Here is a 23,532-nt window from a genome sequence, read left to right on the forward strand (position 1 = left end):
AGGAGAACAAGAAATTTGAATTAGAACTAGAGATTCGAATTAGAACTTGAGATTTGAGTAATTATTCTTGAAGATTTTGGGCACAAGCGCCAAAGTACTTCAATTATGAATTATTTTGGAGCTGGGTACCAAGGCTGTGCTCATTTTGACAAGGAGGATTTGGTCATTTGGTAACGGAAGAAATTGGGGCTACAATAGTGCGAAATCAACTTCAAACTCAGAAGCCAAGTATGTATATGTGAATTAAATTGATCAATTATGTTTAAATTGTAGCTGGTAGATTCTATAGAATTTAGGGATTTAATTTGGGTTTTCTCATTAAATCATTCTGGTGGAAATTCTGAAATAAACTTGTGGTTTGGGCGTTACACATTATGTGCATAGTTTTATAAAACAAGCCCTAGCTTTTTTCTCTTGAACACTCATTTCGTGAATCAAAATGATCAAGGACCAAACGATTTAATTAAGTATTTGAGGGAATTCCTTTTTGGGGTGTTCCCTAAACCCGTAATGTTTAAGGAAAAGGTATTCATTAAGAAACATCTTTTGCGAGGGGAAATGTTATAAGGTCTCGTGACACAATTACATCTAAAATAGATACCTCATGTATGTCTAAGTCATCCAAATAATTGAGATTATTTTGAGTATTCCTATAGTCCCCCACCAATTTACTACCCCTTCTGCAAGGCTTATCATGGATAATGAAATTCCTAGTTGAGTCCAGGTCTGGATTGATGGAAGGCATGGGTGGTGAATCCAAATTCTCATGAATGGGCAAAGGCAATAAATCCATAGCCCGATAAAGGAAAATAAAGTCGATATCCCTCCCAACGGAGTTAGTCGATGATGGAACCCCAGAAAATGACCCGAACTGAATGTGGGATGGATTAGGAGAAGGAGGAACATCAAGGTTAGGATAAGCTACATTTATGTAAACCAACATCATGATCCCAAAAAATATCGACTCCAAAGCATAATTCTTTGATCTCTAGTGAAACATTAACCAGATTCACATTTTGTATTTGGAGACTAGTGTGTCAAGACACTTCGTTTACAAATGATATACCATCTACATGAAGTACAAAAACATTGGGTTGGGGACTTTTCTACAGTGAAACCGTGTGGAGAGATTGACAATTTTCTTCACATGTCCTCCAATTGTACAATGGTTTTATGATATCTCTACAACCATAGTGGCCCATATCAACTACTCTAGGTCTGGGGATCCATGCCCATGTGGATCCACGCCAACCGTCCCAACAATTCCTCACTTACAACTATCTTGTATTACATATATTCCTACTTTATTTCTATCATTCTCCTCATATATGTGATTGAGTGGGATTTTTGGTATCCTAGTCATATATGTTTATAAAACCTACAATATTTCTTGAAACTTTTTTATTTCCATCCATTGATATAGTTGCTCCTTTAGTTTCATTAAGATTCTATTTTCATCATATATAATTTGTAGAAACTACATGTCTTTGCCTACTTTGCATAGATTGGGCTAACCTCATCCAAACTTTGTAATTTTAACAAGTTTGAACATATTTCATCAATTCAATTACTTTTCCATATTTCAACTTTCTCCCATCCATGAAAAATAGTCCCAAAATAGTCATTACAATTGATTCTCTCATTGAGAGCAGAGTTATTATCCAATTGAGGAATTTTCTTGGTTTCCAACCTATTCATTAGATACTTATACCTTGACGGAATGTCCAGGGCATTTTTTTGTCTTATCATCATAAAACCATTTCCCTCGTTTATCATGCATTGTAAAATCTTCTTCTAATCCTTTTACCTCTAGTTGATCTCATCCTGCTACATCTAGTCAATACATCACTTTATCCAATTCCTCCTAAGATACCCTTGTTTTTTGCAAATATATTTGATAGATATCTATTTGGTGGTATATGTACTCCATCCAATAAGAAAAAACAATTGAAGAAAAAACTACAATTTGGTAGTTTAGGTCAAGTACAAACCAATTGAAATATTGGAAATTGTGGGAAAATCATAATTATGAAGCTTTTATATATAATATCTCTCTTTGAATAATCAAATTCAAAGCATGATTTTATTTTGAAATGGAATGCCTCTTTATAAATGCTACCATTTTACTTCGTTAAAGCCAATTTCACAAAATTAATCAAGTAGTATATTTATCATATTAGAAAGAAAATCTAAAGGATTTGGGGTCATAACCCGTGGAGATTCACATGGAAGCATCAACATTTCATAATATCAAAATAAAACTATAATGGAAGTAAGAAATGAATAAATCTTGACTCCTAAGAATGTGTAATGGCCATGATAAATCACTTAAAAATGGAAAATTGAGCCCTCCATAAGTGTGAAATGAGCTCCATGTGATGGGCTTAAGCTCCCTTCTACAAAAACATACTATGATGGGATCATTCATGAGCACGCGCAAATCCCTAAAATCATGTACAAGTGGTGGTATCCCCTTAATAAATTCTAATATTTGTATGTCCCCACATGAAGGCCCGTGGAAATTACAATGGGTAATGGTTAGAGGTGTTAAACATTCGGTAAGCACTTTGAATGGAATATTTTTTTCCTCAATGCGACTAATTTTTCAAGAAGCAGACACCATTATTATATTAGTGTTGAAATAAATATCGATGGATAACATTCTATATTGATTGCAACTGATACATTTTCTTATGAAATTGTAAGGTTGAGGATAAACCAAAAACTACGAAGTGAGATATTTTTGAGAGAGATTTCAACAATGATATTAGCAAAGAGAAAGCATAATGGGAATCATAATTTTTCTCATGTAACCAAGAAAGCTCTAAGAAATAGATATGGGATTGGAAAAAATAGAGTAACTAAGATAAATTCCTCTATGTAAGATGAAGGGAAGATTGTTAGAGAGCTCTGTTGTAAGGAGGGCTTAGTTGGATCATATAATTCTTGCTATGTTTTCTAAAGAACTACAAATATCATAATGAGCATGACTAAGGTAACTAGTTTTTATCATGACACATAATTTTGTAGATTAAACGTATGTGTTGACAAGGTTAATCCTTTCGAGCCTAGACCAAGACTCCAAAAAACCTAACCACAGAAATCTACAATCCATTAAGGTTAATCCTCTCTGTGGACAGAGACGATCCCTCTAGCCCAATGAGTGGGTCTAGCAACTGAAGTGACAATCAAATAGACATCTTCCTAGATTATAATTGAAAAGTAGAACATGAGAGATGGCCTACCTTACTCTGATGCTAATTCGATTTCCTTTGTTGAGATCCTTGAAACGCTTGTGTCACAGAATTGTTCATGCTTCTTTCAGCGCTTATGTACCTGTAAAATTGACCAAGGGACAAAAAAGCATGCCAAAACCAATAGAAAATTCAATAATAACCTATTTAGCTGATCAAGGAATGCCAAACCAATACATACATGAACATATATATTTTGGGAAGATGAACCAGCATTTATATTATTATTTAAAGAATAAAGGGAAGCTTACAACCATAGCGTTGATGTTGAAAGGCTCTCCTTGAGTGGTAATCCAAGTCCAAGCCAAGAAAATCTCCAACACTGCTTCTCCAAGTCTAATGAATATCCTCTAAGCATAAGCTCAGCATAGGGGTGCAAATGGACATAGATCAACCCAACCTCTAACTTGACCAACCATTTGGGAATGGGAGAGGATGAATTTATAGACTAGGAGAGGGAGTTAGGACTTCTCCAAAGATAGGATTAGGCCCACATCTCAAGGAGGTAGCTCATAGAGATAAAACAAAGAGGTCAAAATGGGAGGATTTGACCTCATCTATGTGAAACCACCTCCATCTCGCCGCTCTGGAAGCTTCTAGATCACGAAGCTTCTCATCTCCTTTGGGAAAATTACCTTTTTGGGATCATCATGGGTATATGAGAAAACATAGTGATGTCATCACGGGTTGGGTATAGTGCAACATGTGACCATCATGGTTTTTAGCCTCATAAGAGCGATGATGCTCAAATTAGGGTTAAAGATCTATTTTCTTCAGAGGAAGCTTAAGGAATTTTCCAATCAATGTCTTAGGAAGGCTCTGAATTGCATATATGAATGAGTATATTGCATTATGGTCATATTTTGGGCACTTCAGGGTATGTCATAGGGAAGTACAGGATGTGTGACAAAATGTTGTGTAACAGATGCCCCCTAAAGCATGAAGGAAAAACTGGGAGTGATGGTTGAGATGCTTTATGAGATTTTGCAAGGACGGGGACACACACTATCAGGAGACCTACAAATCAAGGACGCATATACATATACATATCTGAGATCAAGACATGAATCTACGACATTGGTGTAGCCATCCAAATAATAAGGATTAGATGAAAGGATCCATGGCATGGGCGTGACCATCCAAATAAAAAGGATCATATGCAAATCTAAGATCCAAGGTATGGACATAGCCATCCAATATAAAAGGATCGTCATCATAAATGTAAATTCCCATGGTATGGTCACAGCCATCCGTATAGTAGAAACATGGGTACAATCATGAATAACATATAAGTCCATGCATCCTGAGTCATATAAGACAAGACTCATGGTCTTGCGCTCTATCATGACCTGATCAAAGTATGAATTCTAACATGCGAATGAACGTGTCACAGTCGAACATGCTATAAAACCACCTGATTATTGGCCATTGATGTGGACCATTAATAGGTACGAGAGAAACCACCAATAATGACAATGGATCTCAAGGTACAAAAATACAATTAGTGAATGTGATAATGAAGTTGAATTCGAACACTCGTGGAATCATTCGATCGAAGGCCAATGATGAAAACCTATCATCAGATGTGAAGAAATTTCCATTAAGGCATGTAATCTCTAAGAAACTAAGAGGGAGTTTCTAAGTCATCTTCCTGGATAATGAGCTGAAGTCGACAGGAAGAAACCCGTCAAAGGAGGGAAATAATGATTCCCCCATCGTCGACATGAAAAGAGGAACAAATTGGAATGAGTTTCAAGGCTGTAACAATGACTCAAATGGTGTATAGGTAAATAATTGCAGATTGGAATTCTCTTGAACATATTGGCGACACAATTCCAGAGTGTGGCAACATTAGACTCAACATAGGACCAAGGGTCATAATGATGAGGTGGAATAATCAAATGAGAGGCAAAATGGATCACCCAAACCAAGAAGGACAAGTGGCTAAGTGAGGATATCCCAAACCTGACATAAGAAACAGATGAGTGTCATGTTCAAGAGTGACATGCTACCTATACAAAGGATGTTTCATCTTCATTCCCCCCCCCACTATTTCTAATGAGTACCTGTTTATGTTTACACAAGATTGAAGAGGATATCATATGCTTGTCATATAATTTCACCCTTTGGATGAATCCATCCTAGTAAGTTTTACAAGCCCTAGGAAAGAGAAGCTTGGTCTCATCATGGTGACGAGTCTTTCATCGTAAAAATTTAATGAGTCCAACGTAAGAATAACTCTGTATCTTTTTCATATTTAGAGAGTTTGAAAAAGAGATGAAAAAGAAAACTCCACTAGGTCCCTTTTCCTAATTTGTCTCTTGAATCCAAAAAGGTAGAAAACAATATTCGAGAGGACCTACTAGCCATGTCAACCATGGTGTTCCTTTTTCATACACTAGTCTATCTCAGTCCAGAAAAGGGTTAAACTTATACTGATTAGACATCAGTTCCATTAAATATAACGAGTTCGAAATGACAAGTACTCGACAATCTTTTCATATTTTTGGTGTTTGAAAAGAGTTGAAAGAGGACTCCACCTGGAGGAACGAGTGGTATGAAAGAATAACAATTGGTCAAGAGGCTGGCTAATAAAACCACTCATCGCAGATGTTCCTTAGGCAAGGGTAAAACAACCAATTGAAAGCGTACGATAGGCCAAAGAGATGGTGACGATGGAATGAAAGAACCAAGGCTCATCGGCTAATAAAAACAACAATCACAAGATGTAAAATGGGAATGGTTTCATTTTTACACAACCTTGAAAAAAAGATAAACTATGCTTGAGTATACTTTGAGGATGGTTTCATTTTTTCACAGGCTTGAAACAAGGGAAAAAACTATGCTTGGATTTGGCTTCATTTTTGCACAAGCTTGAAATAAAGATAAACTATGCTTGAGATAAGTTTGCATGCCCCCATCATAATGACTCAATTCGAGGTATATGCCCCCCAAGCTTCACTTCATTCACCAAAGTAGACTACTAGTTACTAACAGGTGGATGGAATGAAGGTTCACTTACGAGATCAAATGAAAGACTCGACTGGAATTTTACGAGATCTAATCAAAGACTTGAGTTGGAAGGGGATTTGTTTCATTTTTTAACGAGCTTGACACGGGAAAATAACCATGCTCATGACACCTTGTTTCATTTTTTAACAAGATTTACATAAGTAAAAGAACTCTACTCATATATATCTAATTAATTTGTTAATGAGGTTGACATACTAAAAGAACTATCCTCAGATCCTTTGTTTCATTTTTTAAGGAGATTGACACAAGACAGGGAATTCTGCTCCAAGATCTTTGTTTCATTTTTTAACGATCTTGACACAAGACAAGGAACTCTTCTCTAAGATCCTTTAATCACAGATCAAAAGAGGCAATGGCTTCCAAGAGTTTCTCATTAGATGAGAGAACAACACTCTAGAAGGGATACATGTCCAGGGATTCAATTGAAAAATCGGGCTCCAATGCCCCCTGTACATGGAGTACTACATGACCTACTAGATCATTAGTAGATGTGGGCATGGAACAGGTAGCCACATAATTAACCTATGGCGGGGGTGATACTACTTGCACATAAGAACCACTTAGGGATGATGGTTGAGTGGGAGTTGATTCAAGAAAAATGAATGTAAGTTGACCCATGATCACAATGTTTCCTTCAAGAGGGAAACACATCACTCGAAAGAGGGAATAAATAAGAGCTCCCATGACATAAACATAGTCACAACTAAGGAGTAGATTAAAATCCAACGGGCCTTGGACAACCATCACATCTATATAGATAGTCTTTCCTCCCAAAGTAATAGGAAACTTAGGAAGGATCCCTAACGGTTGACTAGTTCTTCTGTTAAAAGCTAACATATTCTAGGTGACAGGGACAAGCTAAGGAGAACCTAAAGCTTGCCAAACAATTGAGGACAGGATTCTAATAGATGCGCACTTGTCTATGACTGTGCTAGGTACGGCCATATGAGAAGAATGTATTGTAATTTGGAAAGACACATAAAACGGAAGGCGATATCCTTCTAGTCGACTCCAATCAAAAGAAGTGACTAAACTACTTGGAGGGGGTTTCATAGGAATGTGAAAGCTACCCTCTTACTCGATGGGAACAAGAGAAATTCTCTCATGCACCTCGGGGATAGGAGGATTTCCCTCCAGTTCATTCAAAACTAAAGAAATCAAAAGAACTTGAGCAGTATGAGGTTCACTCATTACCAGAAAGGTATGGTTAACTGAAGGTAGATTCAAGTCTACCAGTTTCTCAATCAATGGTTGGTTGAGAAAAAACTCATGAGACTCACTTTCATAGAGAGTGGGGTTAACCAAAGATGACTTGTCATCAAACACTGGATCAACTAACAAAGGATCAGGGGAAAGCTTTCGATACCCAGTCGGAAGATGAGGTTGAGAAGCTGTAAGGTTTCCCAACTCTTTGGAAGCTTCATCCCTAAGAGGAAAAAGGTGAATGGGATTATTACCTTCACAAAACTTACAGGGAAATTTGAATTTTCCCTTTTACCCATGGGCTTTACTGTTACTAGTTGAAGGATTATCACCAACATCATCACCAAAGGTTGATGACTGTTATAGACATATTTGGGCAGTGCAACCCCAATCACATATGTCCATAAACCAAGGGATTCTAAACCCCTAAAAGTTTTGTTTCATACCCTAAAGGAACAAGGTCAGCTGATTACATCATCTCCCAGAAGTTCTCCATGAAAAACTACTAAGAACTGGTCAAAACTGGACCATATAGATTGCTCCATGCATAGGGTGCGATGCATCTCAACTATTACACACGAGGGGTGCGATGCATACTGGAAAGACCTTCTGTAGGGTGAAATGAGCGAGAGTAGACAAATGGAAGAAGTAGTTTTCTAGGTGGAAACCCAGAGAATCTTCTAGAAACTGCTCATATGACACTTGCCTCTCTAAATTCACCCAGGGATGAGTAAGAGATCTGAAATCTCCAAGTGGAACCAAGAACTATCAGTGAAATGACACTAATCAAAATCCTAGAAGCTGACTCACTCTCCTGTAAACATCTATATATGGATCCCTCATCCAAGAGATCCAAAGGCTGGAATTTTGTAATTTGCAAGGAAGTGTTGTTGGTTTCTCTTTGAAGACATTGTTGGGTGATCTTGCTTTGTATGAGGTGAAGAGGGCTTTCATGCTAGGAGGATGATGCTGGATCAGAAAGCTTGGTTGTGATCCTCTCTTCTACTACTTCTATCAATAAAGCTATTTGATTTTTCCTCCATATGCGTGTATATCTCTGAATTTTGTATTTGTATATGCATTTATATGGTTAATGTACATATGATCCTACATTGTTTATGGTTATAAATCTCTATGCTTTGATGGTATTTTGCTGCCTTGACTCTACAGGTGTTCTTTGAAGTAGGACAAGTGAGAAAGGAGTGGCAAAAGATCTATCAAGGGAGAGAGGAAACGAGCAAGGAGACTAGCGAAAGACTGAGGTTGGTACTCTCTGCTTCTCTCTCATCTATCTCTCATTAAGGAAAATAGAAGTAACTTTAGTTTGTTTGTTTCTAAGATGGCTACCCGTCTTAGTGGGACTAGCAGCTCTGAATGGACACTAGTTTTCCCAATAAAAAAATGGCGACTCCAATGGGGAATGAATATTTTGTTTGTTGTGTTACTCTTGTTTGCTTTATAAACCACAGACGGAGCCTGAAGTTAAGCCAGCTAGCCTTAGAACTGCTTTTGCTATGCAACTGCAAAGTAGATCAACGTTGCTTCAGTCAATCTCTGTATTGGTTTATGAACAGAACATCTAGCTTGCAAACATCCTAAGTGCCCTGGTGGTAGCTCAAATAACTTCATTAGATCAGCCCTTATACTTTGTGTTTACTGACAATCATTAGCTCAGCCTAAATCCTTGAACTTAGTTGCAAACAGTGAGTGAAAACCAAGCTCAGTCTCGTCCCTGGTCCATCGCACTATCTCTTCTTGGCAACTTGGATGCATCACACCTCTCGCATGTTGTAGGTGAGATGCATCCCTGTTTCCCTGTGTTACAGGTGTGATGATTGAATAAGACTGTTTCTGCCTCCAGATTTTGGTTTTTTCTTCATTGTCTTCAACTTTATTCAGTAGTTTTTCTGTCTATGATCAGTATATCTCTATAGGAATGTACCGTAATAGAACTAACACTCCCTCTCATTATTTTTGTTGCCACTGCAACAACTGTAACTGAGAAGCATCCAAAATAATGAATCAACTGTGTCTCTGAGCTGCAACTATCTCTTGAGTCTCTGACTGCTACTAGCTTGTAACTCTCGCATAAGATCTGACTGCATCAACTAACATTTATCCTTCTGGTATTGAATATTGTGGGCCCCTCTGTATCAAGGGTAATGGTATATGATAAGAGTATACTGCAACTGATTCTACTCCCCTATGGAACCTACCCAAATATTTTCAACTATGGGACTAAGGCTCTACATTTTCCTACCTCACTCTTGGAGGTATATATGCATACAAAGTGTGTTGGCATTATGAATTATGATTTTTCCTTGATGGTAACCTACCTAATGAGTTGTCCTTGATGAAAACCTACTTGATGAGTTGTTGTTTGATGGAAACCAACTTGATACGGATGTCAATAGGATGTGTCTACAAATGTGGCAGAGTGTTTTGACAAAGGCATAACAGTTCATAGGTAGCAGAATGATAAAGTTCAAAGTTTAATAAGTATACATGGGTTCTATTAAGAAAAGTTGCATACACACGTGAGTATGAAGAAGAAAATGCACATACAGTTTTTGCACCATGGTATTCTAAATACCAAGTTTCATTACCATGGTATTGCCTTGTGGTATTGAGCCCAACAATGGATGTTTTGATCCTGTCTAAGAAAACCATCAGCTGGAGTATGGTTTTGACAAGTGGTATTGGATAAGGGCTAAGATATATAAGAAGATGAAGATCAAAGTGATAGGGTGTGCAAGTGATGAATATCTTATGAATAGTTAGATCTAAAGCAAATATGCATGGAATGGGTTGTTGATGTTTTGCTTGATCTAAAACTAAGTATGCACATGAGAATTTGATGATGGATCAGATCCAATAGATTTGAGATGACAATCTTGATTATGAGATGATTTGATCTATTTCGATAGCATCTTAACACATGATTTCTTTGTGTATGCTGAGATCTGGGTATGTATGAAGTTCTATGTTGCAGAAAAGGTCTCAATTAGAAATTGCATATCTGTACATGAGTTTTATAGCCTGCAAGGTGCATACACACGCGAGTGTGCTACTAGTAAGTCTTTTACACATAGGTTTGTCTCCTAAAAAGTGCGTATATACGCGAATATTCTTTGAGAAAAGAGCGTACATAAAGAAAGGTTTTGATGAAAAGAATGTCTGATCAATTTAATGTCTTGTTGTCTGTCACTGAATTCTTCTTGATGATCTAGGCTTAAAACGTGATGTTTTGATTAAGGATTGATTGATTTAAGAATTATGATGATACTTTCTATTTGTGATTGAAGTTCAATGAAGGTTTTGTGATTGTTTCTGAGTGATGTAGTAGATCTAAGTATGATTCAATATTTATTTTAGAGTGACAGTGGTTCAGTTTTTAGAATTTAGTGATTTAAGATCTGTACACAGGTATGATTCATGGAAATCACGTACACATGTGAGTTTGATACAATAAAGTAGCATACATATTTTGATATATGGTGGATCATGCTTTGCAGTAACGGAATCCGGTTTCTATGATTTGCAGTATGTTGTTTTGACTATTCTGGTTGTTTAAGTTTGGGTTTAAGTTGTTTGGTTGAGTTTTGGTTCATTCAGTTGATACAATGATTAGGTTTCAACGATTGATTTATTTAGTTAGGTTAGAGATCGATGATTGAGTTACAGTGATAAGATTTAGTTTTGGACATTGGTTTTGGGCTTAAATGTTGGTATTGGGTCCAATCTAAAAATTTGATGAAATGTGGCCTACAAGATGTGATGTTTTGTAGCAGGTGGATCTAGTATGAAAATTTATGAAATGTGGTACCCGAAGGTGTTGAAGGTTGGAGCCTTCAATGAGGGAGTTGAAGCTTCCTTCCAGTAGTAGCTAGTAAATCAGATCAGGGGGTTGGAGCTCCCTTCCAATGGGTGCCGATAAATGAGATTAGGGGGTTGGTGCTCCCTTCCAATGGGTGCTGGATAAAAAGCAAAGGTTGTACCCTTATACAAGTGGGTACCTATGTGTTGGTATGAGTCTACACCAGTACAAGATTATAAAATCTTTTATTTATATTAAAACGAATACAGAGATGACAACAATAGGTGGTTTTTTCCCACATTGGGTTTCCACCTTAAATCCTAGTGTTCATGTGTGTTGCTTATGTGTGATGGTTTATTTTGTTCTTACTACATATGGTTACTATCTATTTCATGTTTAATGAAGTACTAATGCTTGGCTCAAGATAAACAAAAGATGAATTAATTGAAAATTAAGTTTACTAGATATACACTAGTTGTCTTAATAACAGTCGCGTACACATGCATGTTCCCTTCAATAAAATCACGTATAAAATTTAGGATATGAATTTGAAAAGTTTAATGATTTGAAAATACTAATCCCTATCGGGTTGTGTTATATTCTTTCCACAACTAGCCACGCTAGTTAACCATGGGGTTAGAGAGGGGTGGAGCCCCCCTTCGTTGCACCGACTGTGTAGCGAGGGGGTCATAGGGGGGGCAATTAGACCCCCTCTACGGAGTCTATGGTAGTGCCCCAGGGAAATTTTTTTTTTGACCCTATATTAGGTGGGAAAACCTACCTATGGTTTTGTGAATGGTTTTCGCACATGATTTTTGGTGCGATGGTTTTTGGTCCATGGTATTGGATGCTTCAACATGTATATATATGTATTGTAACATTGAAAGGAACATCATGAAAAATCAAGCTGGTAGTCCCGGTTTTTGGATCCAGGGGAAAATCTATGTGTATATTTGTTTTATGTGTTATTCTCTCGCATTGTTTATTTTCTTTTTTTTAGAATTCGTATGCAGGTAATTTCTGTACGTGGTAAAACCTACATTTGGTATCAGAGTTGTTTTGGCTTCAAGGGGATGCCTTTGTTGCTGAGGGTTTTCGCTCAGGCCTCTGGTAGAACTTATTCAGTGGGAGATCTTCAAGATCGATTTTGGTGGTGAAAGATGATGGCAAGCAGTGGAAAGATAGAGATCAAGAAATTTAATGGTCAGAGTTTTGAATCATGGAAAATCAAGATGGAGGATCTGTTGGTGGATAAAGATCAGTGGATCGTAGTAGATCCTAGTACTAAACCAACAGGAGTGTCTGATGAAGAATGGAAGAAATTGGATTGGAAGGCTAAGAGCACAAATATATTGTGTGTCTCAGATTCAGTATTGCTGAATGTATCAGGGGAAGCTACAGCAAAGGTTTTGTGGGACAAGTTAGGAAATTTTTACCAATCTAAGTCTTTGGTGAATAAAATGTTTCTATAGAAAATGTTGTATAACCTGATGATCAAAGATGGAGACTCAGTGACAGAGCATCTGAACGCATTTAATATTGTGGTAAGTCAGTTATTATCTAATGATATTAAAATTTCAGATGAAGATAAGTGCATCATTTTGTTGTGTTCCTTACCAGATTCATGGGATAGTTTGGTTATTACAATAGGTAGCAATGCAACTGCCTTGCAGTTTGATGAAATCGTCTCATCCTTATTGATGAAGGAGATGAAGTGGAAAAATATGGAGAGTCATAATGGTGATGCCTTGTCTATACAAGCACGGTCCCAGAACAAAAACAAAAATAAGTCATCGAGTGGGAGATCTAAATCTCTAGGAAAACCTGTAAAGGTGTGCTAGAAATGCAAAAAGGAAGGGCACTACAAAAGGGATTGTAAATCTAAAGGTCCTAGAAATGAAAGGGATCTGATGATGCTCCTTCTGTAGAGGAGAAAACCACCTCAGATGAAGGTGGGGGTGTGTACTTTCCTTCTTCAAGTACACATGTAGATCATGAGGCATGGTTGATTGACTCAGGTGCATCCTTTCACTTCACTTCCCATAGGGAGTGGATATGCAAGTATGAGAAATATGATGGTGGTGATGTCTTCTTGGGGGATGACAGGAAGGATAGAATTGTTGGTCGTGGAAAATTTAAGTTGAAGTTGCAAGGTGGAAGGATTAGAACACTTCTAGGTGTTCTACATATTCCCGCATTGGACAGCAATCTGATTTCTATAAGCAAGTTGGATGATGCATGTGTAAAAACATTGTTCAAGAAAGATACCTGAAAGATGGTTCGGAGAGCACTAGTATTGATGTGGGGAGTTCGGATTGGAACTCTGTACAAGCTGCAAGGTAGCAATGTTGTTGATGGGTGCAACAGTTCTGTGGTTCCTGAAAGTGGAGCTGAAAATCTAGTGGTCTTTGGAGAAAAGACCATGTTGTGGCATCAAAGGCTTGGACATATTGGAGAGAAAGGCCTTCAAATACTTCATGGTAAAGGTATGGTAGAAGGTATGACTAATAGCTCTCTGGATTTTGATTTTTGTGAAAATTGTGTATATGGGAATCAAAATTGGGTGATTTTCCCCTCTGGTGGTAAGAGAGCAAAACAGATATTAGAGCTCGTGCACAATGATGTGTTTGGACCTGTGAAGGTTCCATCACTGGGTAAGTCTGTGTAATATGTATCATTTATAGATGACTTCTCAAGGAATACATGGATATATTTCCTTAAGAATAAATCTGAAGTCTTTGACAGGTTTAAAGAATTTAAGGCTCTGGTGGAGAACCAGACAGAGAAGAAGATAAAGGTGTTGAGGATAGATAATGGTGGAGAGTTTTGCAAGAATGAATTTGAAGAATTCTGTAAGAAGTGTGGTATAGCATGGTAGAAGACTACTCCATACACACCAGAGAAAAATGGAGTTGCAGAAAGAATGAACAAGACATTGATGGAAAGGGCAAGAAGCATGCTTAGTGGTGTCAGGTTAGGATAGGAATTCTGAGTAGAGGCAATGGAGACTGCATGTTACCTGGTCAACATATCACCTTCATCAGTGTTGGAGGATAAGACTCCACAAGAGGTATGGACTGGTAAGAAACCCTCTCTTTCACATCTAAGGGTATTTGGATGTGATGCATATGTACATTCCAAAGGAGAAAATAACAAAGTTGGATAGTAAATCTGAAAAGTGCATCTTTATTGGGTATAAGGATGGTTTAAAGGGTTATAAACTTTGGAATCCAGTAACAAGGAAGGTTGTGTATAGCCAAGATGTGGTGTTCAGAGAGGTGAAAGATGTTATTAAACATGAAGTCCAAACAAAGGAACCTGAGAAGATAGAGTTTGAGCTAAAGGAGGAAGAATCAGACTCTACAGCAGAAGAGGAATCAGAAGATGAACATCCACAAACTCTGGTTGTGAGACTATTAGTTCGAGAAAGAAGGCAGCCACAAAGGTATAGTTCATCTGCTTTCTATTCAAATTTTTCTTTATCTATTACTGATGATGATCCCAGAACTGTAAAGGAAGCAGTAGATTCAGAGGATGGAAAACTCTGGAAAGAGGCCATGGTTGATGAAATGGCATCTTTGCACAAAAATGAGGTTTGGGATCTGGTGGAGTTGCCGGCTGGAAGGAAACCCATTAGCAGAAAATGGGTGTTCAAGAAGAATACAAATGCAGAAGGAAAGGTGGAGAAATCCAAAGCTCGATTGGTAGCAAAAGGTTATTCCCAGGTGCCAGGAATTGATTTTGGTGATATTTTTTCTCCTGTTTCTAAGGTAGCTTCTATTAGATTACTTTTATCTGTTGATGCTGCTTTTGATTTTGAGGTAGAACAGATGGATGTGAAGACAAAATTTCTTCACGAGGATCTAGAAGAAGAGATCTACATGAAGCAACCTGAAGGTTGTTGAAAATGCAACAAGATGATGGAGCTTAGTGGAAAGGAGTCGCCTTCACTAAGTGGGCCCGCAAGCTATTTTTGGCACAAAGTCTGTTTTTAGACTATGTTTATTTTTAGACACATGGATCATGGTCTATGAGTTGAAGGATGCTATTTGTGGATGATTGGTCATGTTGGTAAAAATAGATGGACTTCTATTTTTAGACATATGGGCAGGTTTCTAGTTTTAGACTGCCAGGCTAAAAATAGAAAAGTCAAATATTATTAGCTCATAATAATATTTGGACTATAAACATTATCTTATCCTCTTGGAGCACTTCAGTTTGAGCTACAGATGTGGTGCATGCAACTGTCAGAAGGAAATACACTTTTCCTATGAGTCAGTTGAGCTATTGCATGGTCGACTTCAGTTAGAACTCATGTGGTTGATTTTGGTGGAGTTGATTGTGGAGTTGATGGAGTTGTGTTCAGTTTGACTTGGTTGAACTAGTTGTATTTTAGTCTAACTAAAGAATACTCTAGTGATGAGTTGTGTGAATTAAATATTAATTAATTCACTAATTATTAACTCATAAAGCAACTAAAGAATACATCATTTAACTCAGTGCATGTATAGTTCAGTGGAGATAGGTGTTAGAGGTTGAGATTGCTATCAGTTGTGACTATAGTTGTGCAAGAGATCTTGCACAATCAATGGGATTGAGTTATGCCAATGAGGACTGCATAGTGTGGGCCAATACCAAGGTAATTGTAGCCTGTGCTCACATGATTTTCACTTGGGGATTGTGCAGTGGAGGTAGGAAAAGCAGTGGAGGAGATTTGAACTGTGATTGATCAGATCTGAGCTAGTTTTGTGTGTAACAGGTGGAGATAGTACTGAGTACTTGTGAGGAGTATTGTACTATGTATTGTTACATGTTATCTATCATTATAATATACAGATAGTGTGGGGTTTTCAGCTGTATGCTTTCCCCAGGTTACATACTGTGTTGATGTGTGCATGCGATTGATGTTTCATTGTTTTTGATGCTGCTAAATTGATGATCAATGTAGAGGAGGTTATGTATTGTGCATGTATTCCACAATAGTGTATAATCAGGATAATCTCTATGAATAAGTACTTAACTATTCAAAATTTCTATAAAGGATTTATAGTGAAGGGTATGAAAGAACCGGTATGCAAGTTAAATAATTCTCTGTATGGGTTAAAATAGTCACCAAGGATGTGGTATCAAAAATTTGATACATTTATATGCGGACTTGGTTTCACCAGAAGAAAAGCAGATCATTGTGTGTATTTTAAATTAATTGGTGACCATGTTATTTATCTGGTCTTGTATGTGGATGATATGTTGCTGGCTGGAAATGACAAAGAAATTTTCGAGGATTTAAAGACCCAATTATCTTCCAAATTCGACATGAAAGATCTTGGTGCTGCAAACTATATTTTGGGCATGGAAATTAAAAGAGATTGGGAAAAGAGGAAGATCTGGTTAAACCAGAGGAAGTATGTCGAGACAATACTATAGAGGTTTAATATGCAGGATAGTAAACGGTGAAGGTTCCTATTCCTATAGGTGTAAAGTTATCTGCTGAACAATGTCCCAAGACACAAGAAGAGGAAGAGGACATGTCCTGTGTTCCATATGCAAGTGCAGCCGGTAGCCTGATGTATGCGATGGTCTGTACTAGACCAAACATTGCACATGTAGTGGGAGTACTGAGCAGGTTTATGTCAAAACTAGGGAAGGAGCACTGGACAACAGTGAAGCGGGTTTTCAGGTATTTGTGTGGCACTAGTGATTATGGTTTGTGCTACCAAGGAAGACCAAGATTGGGCAAAGTGTTGGATATTCGTGGCTTTGTTGATGTAGACTGGGCTGGAGATCTGGATCAGAGAATATCTACAAGTGGGTGTGTGTTTAACCTATTTGGAGGTGCAATCAATCGGATGAGTAATAAACCATCTATAGTGGCACTATCAACTACAGAGGCAGAATAAATGGCAGCCACTCATGCAAGCAAGGAAGTGGTTTGGTTGTAGATATTGTGTTCAAGTATGGGGTTAGTACATGAAGCTATAAGGATAGACTATGACAACCAAAGTGAATTCAAAGACAAAGCACATTGATGTTTAGTATCACTTTGTGAGGGATATGATAGAAGACAAAAAGGTGTTGCTAGTAAAGGTGGACACTTTGAAGAATATTGCAGATGCATTGACAAAATCTGTAAGCTCTAAGAAGTTCTCTTGGTGTAGAGAAATAATGAGCATTTTAGGGTTGGATAAATGACTAAGCTCTTCTATGGCCCCCTATGGAAAGAAAACAACAAGTGGGAGAATGTTGGGTTGTGTTATATTCTTTCCACGACTAGCCACCCTAGTTAACCGGGGGGTTAGAGGGGGGGCAAAGTCCCCCCTTTGTTTCGCCGACTACATAGCAAGGAGGGTGGTTAGCGCCCCTCTACAGGGTTTAGGGCAGCGCCCCAGGGAAAAAAAATTTGGACCCTATATTAGGTGGGCGGACCTACCTATGGTTTTGTGCATGGTTTTTTCACATGGTTTTGGGCGCGATGGTTTTCAGTCCATGGTATTGGATGCTTTGGCATGTATATATATGTATTGTAACATTGAAAGGAACATAACAAAAAATCAAGTTGGTAGTCTCGGTTTTGGGATCCAGGGAAAAATCTCTGTGTATATGTGTTATGATCTCTAGTTGTTTATTTTTTTGTTTTAGAATTCTTATGCAAGTAATTTCTGTAGGGGTTAAAACCTACAATCCCCCCCCTTCTCAGTAATTTTCCCAACAATTTGTATCAGAGCAAGTCCTTCGGCAAAATATTAATGGCTTGAAAGAGATTTGTTAAGACAATGGAAAATATGCAAAAGAAGAAAGCAACTCAAAGGAAGAAAATAGTGAATGGAAGCAAATATTCAGAAGCACCTTGCTTTCTATTGATCAAGAATGAAGAAGCATTATCAGGTATGGGATTTTTTTCTAAATGTGATCCATTTCCTTGTCTATGCAATAATGATAGTGATGAAGAAGATGAGTTTGATCAAGACTGTCAATTACTTATGGCATTTGAAGATGAGTCTGATGATAATTTCATGGATGCCCTAGAAGAAAAGGATATTTTTATTGAAGAAATATCTTAGCTTAAGATTTGTTTAGAAGAAGCTAAATTAGCAGAAGAAACTTTGAAGAAACAAATCATATAAAAATAATAGCATAAAAAGAAGCCAAAATGCGAAATAGTCAGTCTAAGAACTTGAGAAAGAAAAAAGTATTAATCTTAGATTTTCTAAAGGATCTGAAACCTTGGATGAAATCATCAAAGTTCAATGCTCACCTCTTATAAATATAGGTCTTGGATACTGTGAAGAAACATCAAAGACTGTAAAGTCTTCTACAGAAACAAGAAGCTATCTCAATGCAGTAAAAGGAAGCAGTCAACATCACTCTGTCCTACAGCAAAAGAATAAAGGACCAAATACCTCCCAGGTAAACTCTTCTCGATTCAATCAAAAGAACAACACTAGAAGGTACTATGCTCCCAGATGATTCTACTTTAATGGACAATGTTTTTCTTGTCACAATTTTGGTCATAAGGTTTCTCAATGTGTTGCTTACAAAACTATCATGACTAGGCAATCAAGAAGATAAAAGAATGATAAATACTCTCACAATGCCTTCTCTCCTCTTCAATATGAAATTGAATGATCCTTTTGCAATAACTTGGTGTTGGCATTATGAGACAAGTGTTGTCCTTGATGGCAAATCACACAGATGACAGATCATAGTGCAGGAGGTTAGCAGCAAGGAATTGATGATTAGACTACAAGAATGAAGAGAAAATATATATATGCAGGTTCATCGTGACCAAGCCGCGTATACACACAGGTTAGTCGTTGAAAAGACGCGTATGCATATACAAGCAGTTTCACATAAGGAAAAGCACGTACATGTCGGAGAACTTATGTTTGGTCCATGGTATTTAGTCCTTGGTATTTGAACCTATGGTTTTGGACCACGGTATCTCGTCAGAAGTGTTGATCCCAAGTATTGGGTCCATGGTATTGTTTTGTTATGGTTTTGGACCATGGTATTGAGAAAAGCCTAAGACTATAAAAGGAGAAGAAGATCATTAGGCAAGAGCCATTGAAAAAGTCTTGAATATCTGATGAAGTATGAGATCTAGTATGTAGGTTATGGGTTTATGATGCATTGCTTGATCTGAGCTAGGGAGGGATCTCACCGGTTGATGGAGAACAAGATCTAAGGATAGATCGGGATCAAATGGTTTGAAATGAAATATATCTATATGGTTGATTATGTTTATTCTAAATCTGTATATTGACGCATGAAATGATCTGAACTGGGTATAACTTAAGTTTGAAATCGCTACAAGTCATGATTGAATATTTATAGATCTATACGCGGGTTAGCTTTGGCGAAAGAGCGTATGTACACGGGTTTGGTTCATTGTAGTAGCCTATACCATTTGAGCTATGATGTTTGAAGTTATAGGTGGTTCTGGTTGTTGATGAGTTCTGATGTCTGTTTAATGGTGTCAGTATTCTACATATTCAGATTGATTGATTGTGTTTAGCCTCAGTGTTGATGGATGAGATCTAATAATGGATCAGGATCATAGTGACTCATATTTAGGTGATCTGATCTGGTTGCTAACACACATATTATCCCTTTATATGTAATAATCTGGATATGTCTGAAGTCAGGAAGTGCATCAAGTTATAAGTAAGTAATTGATATATACGCTGGTTCACTTTAGTGAAGTTGTGTATACACGCCGGCTCAGCACTTCCAAGTAGCGTATGCACTCTGATGCATGATTTTGATGATACATTTGGTTCTGAATATTGTTGTAGAGTTCAGTGTTCTTCTCGGTGTGTTCTGGTGACTGCATTTGGTTGTCAGGGTCTCAGTGATTCAGTATTGGGTGATTCATAGATTGATGGTGCTAGTATTGATTGTTTTAGTGCTTCAATGATATTGATGGGTCTAGTACAAAAATTGGATGAAACGTGGCCTTCAGAATATAGTGTTGTGATTCAGGAGTATCTAGTCTGAAAATGTATGAAATGTGGTCGTTGGAGGATGAAAGGAGATTGTAGGTCGGCGCCTACATCAGCTAGTATAAGAGCAAAGGGGGTAGTAGCTCCCTTCCATTAGCAGCTAGAGAACAAGTGAAGATTGGTGCATTCAGTAGGCAGGCACCTACGTACTAGTAAATGGATTAGCTAGTACAAGAGCTAAGGGGGTTGTAGCTCGCATCCAGGAGAGTCTGGAGAACGAGAGAAGGTTGTAGCCTTTTGTAGGTAGAAGCCTGTGTACTGGTATAAGACTGCACCAGTACAAAAATATTGTAAAATGAAGTTTCTTACTAAAAGAAGATAGAGATGACTTGCAGCAGGTGGTTTTCACCCACATTGGATTTCCACTTTATATCATGGTGTTCATGTGTGCTTCTTGTGTGTGATGATCTGTTCTGTTTTACTGCACCTGCTTACTGTTCATATGGTTAATGAAGTTTTGATGCACTAACTAAAGATCAACATTTAATGGATTAACTAAATCATAAGTATTCTGGATATACGCTAGTTGCATTAGACACAGTTGCGTATACACGCGGGTTCCATTAACTGAAGTAGCATATATGTATCTAAGTATGGAAATAAAAAAGTTTTATTGATTTGATAATACTGATTCACCCCTCCCCCTCTCAGTATTATTTCCAACAATTGGTATCAGAGCAGGTCCTTTGGTAGAAGATTGATCGCTTGAAGGAGATCTGTGGAACTATGGGAAAGAAGCTTAAGAAAAAAGCACCTAAGAAGAAGAAGGCATCTCAGAAGAACTATGACAATGGGTGTATTGATTGGGGAATATGTGGAAGGAGCACATTAGATTCAGAATCACTTCATAATGAAGATGAACAAGATCTATCAGGTATGAATTTGTTATCCTCTAGTGATACATCTACTTATCCTCTTAAAGATGATGAATGTGATAGCAAAACAACTGAATTTTCACTTATGGGTGAGCAAGAAAGATATCAAATAGAGGCAGAATTTAAAAGGCTTACAGACAGAATTAGAGATCAATAAGATCTATTGAACAAAAGGGAATGTGCTTTCAAAGAAGAAGCTACCAAACTAAAAGCTCAACTAGAGGAAGGAAACAAGGTAAGGAAGTTATTCAAGAACAAGGAAGACCAATGTCAAAAGTTGCAGGATGAAGTGACATCATTAAGAAATGAAGTCAATGAAAGGAGCTCAATCATCAAGAAACTCAGAGATAGATCCAATTATTATGAAAGGCTTGAAGCTATGATCCGCTCACTAAAGGAAGATCTTGAAGAATCAAAGAAGCAGAATAAAGATCTACTCCAAAAACAAGAAAATGAAGTTCTTAAATTGAGGCATCATTTGGAAGAAGGAAGGAAAGCTGAAGAAGACATGAAGAAGCACTATCGTGAAAAGGAAGAGCATCTTTAGGTTGAGGTAAATATTCTAAATGATAAATTAGAAGAAAAGGATAAGCTCTTATGATTTCACGATAGTACTAAGATCTTGGATAATATTCTTAGTAGTCAAAGGTCTCCTGCTATCAAAACTGGTGTTGGTTTTTATGAATCCACTGAAAGCGAATCTATCTCACAAGGAGAGGCAAGAAACTCTAATGAGAAATCTGAAATGCACAACGAAGAGATGAGAAGAAAACCCCATCAACAGCCAAGGAAAGAAATTCTTCAAAGGAAACCTTTTACTCCTCCAATGCATAATGTTGAATGTTATGTATGTCATGTTGCAGCTAGATGTAGAAGAAGAATGGTTCAAGATCATCACATAGAAAGATCATCACATTACAGGTACTTTAGGGATATTGTTTTTCTTGCAATATGTTTGGTCACAAAGCTGTTGATTGCTACAGGAGGAATATGAAACATATGAGATTTTATGCATGTAACAAGCTTAGACATATAGCAAAGGAATGCAGGAAGAAGGTTCGGGCACCACACTAAAAGGAGAAAACATCATCACACTTGAAGATATGGAAGAAGAAGGAAGTACAGTCAAGAAGATGTGGCACGGCACCATATACAGACATAACAGACTCAGGGGGAGCTGAAAGTGTAAAAACTTCAGTGTCATAAATCTCATACGCAAGTTCCATAAAGGGAAGTCACATATATATATGCGAGTTAGACACTGCACAGTCGCGTATATGTCAGTCTGAGGAAAAGCAGTAGGGATAGGCTAAGGAAAATGGTCTGATATGATTCAGTCCATTATTTACTCTACTTGATAATGGTTATAATCTGCTAATGCTGGGTGGAAATGTCTTGATACTCACAAGATGTTTAGAAGTGTTTTTGATCCTAACTTGATGATGATCAGATCTGACAATAGACAGGATGGCACAGGTTCAGGGGGAGCATATGCTTTTAAATAAAGCATTGTTGGCATTATGGGTAGTAATCCTTGGTAATGATGCTTATATGGCTAAATGATACATTTTGCTATGATATGGTTATGAGTTGTCCATGACAAAATCTCATATGATTCTTGGGGCTACATAGTTGATGTTCAGATCAGATTTATGGTTGATTCTCTGATGATGCATATATGGTGCTTACATGGTGATCCTCATAAGGATAAGGAGAAGTACAAAGCTTGAATATACATCTTCATTACTTGATGATGAGTCACTACTATGTTGTTGTCATCATATGCATAAAGATCATGTAATACAGTTATGTTGCAGGATTCCGATAGTTCTTGGTGCTCATATAAAACCTTGACAAAAGATCTTGAGCTCAAGATACATAGTGCTAGATACATGAATGATTACTCAAAGTTGCATTGTTGGAGACATGATGATGATGAGTTCTTACCTATATGTTGATAGGTTGACACTTACATATGTTGATTGATGCAAATATTCCCAAGTGATGATACATGGATGATCGTGTTGATAAGATGGCTATGGTGTTTTACACATATGATATAATGTGAATTATTTTATGATGATGAGTTGATATCTATATGCAGACATATCTTGTCATAGGACATTTACAGGTTGCTGATCTGGAAATGGTTGTACACGATTTTAATAAGGAGTATCCGCGTATATACGCTTGTTTATGTGGATATAGATGCGTATATGTTAATTTGAAGGAAATCAGTGGGCCAAACTCAGAATGAGAAGAGTATGATATGGGCTTGACAGAAACCATCTAGCACAGATGGAACAGGTACAGAGGGAGAACATGATTGCTAGTCTAGATGTTGTTGACAG

The sequence above is a fragment of the Pinus tabuliformis genome, chromosome 1_2 (genome assembly GCF_031772625.1).
Source record: "Pinus tabuliformis cultivar Carrire ecotype Pingquan chromosome 1_2, CPIR1, whole genome shotgun sequence".
Lineage (NCBI taxonomy): Eukaryota > Viridiplantae > Streptophyta > Pinopsida > Pinales > Pinaceae > Pinus > Pinus tabuliformis.